The sequence below is a fragment of the Stylophora pistillata genome, chromosome 1, assembly GCF_964205215.1.
Source record: "Stylophora pistillata chromosome 1, jaStyPist1.2, whole genome shotgun sequence".
In the NCBI taxonomy this organism is placed as follows: Eukaryota; Metazoa; Cnidaria; class Anthozoa; order Scleractinia; family Pocilloporidae; genus Stylophora; species Stylophora pistillata.
This window is the reverse complement of record NC_142519.1, coordinates 7,956,561-7,960,773: the sequence shown is the minus strand read 5'-3', so window position 1 is coordinate 7,960,773 and position 4,213 is coordinate 7,956,561. Positions and strand designations below refer to the sequence as shown.

General features: G+C 40.0%; 1 protein-coding gene across 4 annotated transcripts in view; it reads left to right on the top strand.

Moving 5' to 3' along the window:
- LOC148741091 (fibroleukin-like) overlaps positions 1-4,213 on the top strand; it is a 371,193-nt gene that overhangs the window by 155,030 nt on the left and 211,950 nt on the right. The gene's annotated exons all lie outside the window — the stretch shown is intronic.

The following is a 4,213-nucleotide window of genomic DNA, read 5'->3' as shown; positions in this document are numbered from 1 at the left end:
TGTGCTCGACTCAACTCCTTGGTTCATCTCTCGAAAGGTCGAACATATGTTTTATTAGGCAATGAAGTAAAATTAGATATAATAAAATCATCCTAAAACAGTTTCTTAAATGAATTCAACAAAAACTGACTCGTTTAAGCCGGAATCAGCTTTAGCTAATAGCCGAGTTGGCTATTCCTCATCCTACATAATTTTGTCTGGTTTCTAACAATTATTTATGTAGCAAGCTGCCAGATTCTTCACCTTCGTCAATTTTTGAAATAAAGTGCTCGTGTCGATGTAAATGTGAAAGTATGTAAGCCCCAAGAAGAGTCTTATCACTTCTTATCGTTTGTCCAACTTAAGAAAATGATTCCCTTGAATTTACAGTCTCGATCTATTATTGCCATAAGTTGTCGACAATTTTTCCTTTGGTTAGAAGGATATGACGACCAGTCTAAAAATTTTAAGACCTTCTAAAGATGCTGTGGTGCTGCGTCGGTGGAGGATTCTAAAGCTGACACCTCAAACGTTTTCCCTTCGTCAAAGGCTTAGATTGTCGTGCGATTGTCTTTATTTCCTCATTTTATACCGTTTTTGCCAGTAAAAGGTAAAATAAAAGTTTAAAAAGTGGGGTCATGGTAAAGAAATTGGAGTAGATAAAGTTTGCCTCGTTTTACAAAAAACCTTCGCACTCTTTCTTTTAACAGGAATAATTCTCTTCGGTTTTCTACGCAAAAGCGTCCCGATTCCGTATACTTGCACTTCTCTTTCGCTTTAGTCACCACTAAAGTGGTGCTCTATACAGGTGCCTTTTGCCGGTTTCTTCAAGCATTTTGGCGGAAGGGGGAAGATAAATGAAGATAAGAGAAAATGATTAAAAATGGGGCGGAGCGTGCAAAGACTTTTGCCGCTAATATGTCTCCGGCATGACCTAATATGTAGTTTTTGTCAAACATAGCTCTTAAGCCCCTTTCAAACGGTATTTGACCCTATTCCAACACCGCTTTAAAAACATACCGTAGTAAATATAGAACCAGCTTTACCAAAAGAAATGTTTATTACATACGTAAAAAGGTATAAATGACCTGAAAAGGAAAAATAAAATCACTTGTAAGACTTGTAAAGCTTTCTCTTCAGTTTTGTGATTTGAATTTCAACTTATTAAACTGATACCTGTCAATATATGAATTAGTTAGTTCTAATTTATTGATAGATATTACTTATCTCTCTATGAAATCAATGCAATGCCTTATACTTGTTTCATTTAGATACTCCGTAAAAATCGTCAAGTAAACTTTTAAACTGTGGCAGAGCTTTCCTCTTAGAAATTCCAACTGACCACGGTTATCAAAAGGTATAAATGGACCATCATGATAATCAACTGGCAATGCAAATTATGCGGCTGCAAACGGATTAGTTAGTGTACTACAGATAGTTTACTAACTAATCCGTACAGGCCTGATTTTTTTTCAGGTCTGATTTTCGCTATTGCCTAAATAGGGTTATCTACTGCGAGGATCGTCCATCATACGTATCTAATACCGCAGTTCCAAAATATACGAACTTCATATATTCATTGTATCTCATTTATTACTTTCACGGGCTTATTACGAATGAACTTAACGGCCTGCTCTCAGTTGGCTTGTTAGCTCAATTGGTAGAGCGCTGCACTAGTATCGCAGAGGTCAGTGGTTCGAATCCCGTACAGGCCTGATTTTTTTTCAGGTCTGATTTTCGCTATTGCCTAAATAGCGCTATCTACTGCGAGGATCGTCCATCATACCTAGATAGTATACTGTAGGCATGCTCTTACTGATAAACAGCTCTGCGGCACAGGCATTCCCTTGCTCGCAGGAAATTTTTTTAAAATACATGGTGAACCGGTATGGAGTCTCCGAATTATATTGCGCATACGCATATAATGAGTGCCAGATCGCTCGCCAAAATCTGGCCGGCTTATCGTGGAGGCCTGAGACATCTGCTTGCACGGAGAGATGCTCGTCTTACAGCGCTAATAAGGGGGGGGGGGGGAGGGGGGGCAGGTTCCAGTTTAACACAGATAACTGTTTAGATTTCTATAAGCAAATCCAATCAGGGTTGAGCTAGTTTACATACTCGATGGTATTTTTCTTTCTCAATTCAGATCTGAAATTAATGCTGGATGTGCGATTTATCACTTTCTGTGATCCGCATTGGCTACGGTGAAGACAACACTCGGAACAAAAGAAACAACTAAATCTAAATTTTGGGGCTTAGTAAGCACCTAGGTAACAAAGAATTTCTCAAGCGTGATGATGAAGCCTTCTACACCGACCCATTTGAGATCTCGCTGTTTTCTTTCTTTTACACGTACTAATCAAATAAAATGAGGAGCACGTGTTTGCTTCAGCGTCATCAAATGTCTTGGTCGCTGTCTTCTTTGATTTGAATGTATGTCCTCTGAGATAAATTAGTGGAAGAACTAGTGGATTTAGATAAATTGAATCAAAGTAAACAACGATATGGGGCCGAGCAAGGGAAGGAACGAAAGGACGAGTAGATGGATGGACGGATGAATGAATAGATAGATGGCTGCATTTGGATGGCTACAATTGAAGATAAGGTCCAGCAGATGGACTAACTAGCTGACAGAGGGACGGATTTGCAATAGATATAATCACAGATGAAAGGCTGCTGGAAGGTCTAGGATAAGCATCAAGAGAGGTGAAACGAAGGGAAGATGTGGATACCTTGTAAATACAACTATTAATTACCTAGTCTCCCTCGTAGCCGTTTCTTTTGGATGTCACGCAACGCTCCCCCAAAAGAACGGCTGCTGACAACCGAACTACATTCCTTTCTTATTGTCCTTGCGGTTTGGTCGCGGTCTATTGAACAGACCAATCACATACCAGAAAATCTGAATGACGTAAGGTTTCACGCGAAAATGTGGATGTTAGGAGAAACACTGAAGACATTTGTCGATGAGAGCTCGAAATGTTTCACATGTTCATCGTTGTGCCCTGGTAAAGATAGAGTATATATTTTTTGGGAAAACTTCTCACAATTTCGTTGAAATTATAGAATCTACGCTTAACATAGACGTCAACTGCTACACCAACGACACGAACGCTAGATTGTTTGAGCAGTTGTTAAAGTTTCAGCGAGCAACTGAGAAAGTAGAAGAAGCTAAAAACTGAACTGAAACTCTTTATTCGCACTATTTCAAGAGGTTACTGCAGATTATAAAAGTCAGAATATATAAGAAACAGTAAATTACATCAATAATCAAAAGGAAATACAAGACGCATTTCGATCTAGGCCAAGGTCTAAACGCTTGCTTCGACCTACAGATGGAGATCAGGAGGAAAAAAGCGCGTGCTTGCCGTCAACAAACCGGGCGAAGCTTCGAGAACACTGCAATTTAGGTCGGCAAACGTCTCCTACACTACTTGTACTTCTTCATTTGCCAGTCCGCTGCTAGCTGGAGCGAACCCGATTAGTCATGTTCGTGGCTTCTTATCACCGTCAGAATTATCGAGTGTTTCCGCACGTTGGCACAACGCAACAACAATAACAATAATAGGACCACTTTCATCGGTAACATGGTCAAACACGAGCGGGAGTGCTTGATATATTAACAATTTCCCGGATCCTGTAGGCAACTTAACAAAAAGATCTTCTTTCTCGACCAAAACGTTTTTAATTGCAAGCTTCTGGTGAGCTTTAAGTTCGAAAATTTTGAACTTTGACGACGCTTTGCGAAAAGCTCCTTCAAGCACCGCCATTTGTCTTGTGTTTTCCACACGAGGATCGCGGTAGAAAACGATATCTGATTGAACGAGTCTCAAAAGGTGAGTCTGGCGCGAAAAGGTTCCTGAAAGTGGAACCCGAGCTGTGATTGGCCAATTCGGAGAAAGGAATGTAGTTCGGTTGTCAGCAGCCGTTCTTTTGGGGGTGCGTTGCGTGTCATCTAAAAAAAACGGCTGCGAGGGAGACTATTAATTACCTTGACTTCTCGCAGAAAATTATTCAGCTGCTGTGCTATCAGAAAAGGTTGGTCTCATCATCCAGTTTTCTTTCTAACAAGAGCTCATGAGCTCATATCTGAACTCCAAAAGAGCACTGGTAAAAATATTTGCAACGGATATTTTCAGCATCTTAACTGGCTGTATTAGCATGGAAAATGGGCACAAAGGAATGAAGTTGAGACGCTTGTAAAAAGATAGCAAAACATAAAATTGATTTGTTA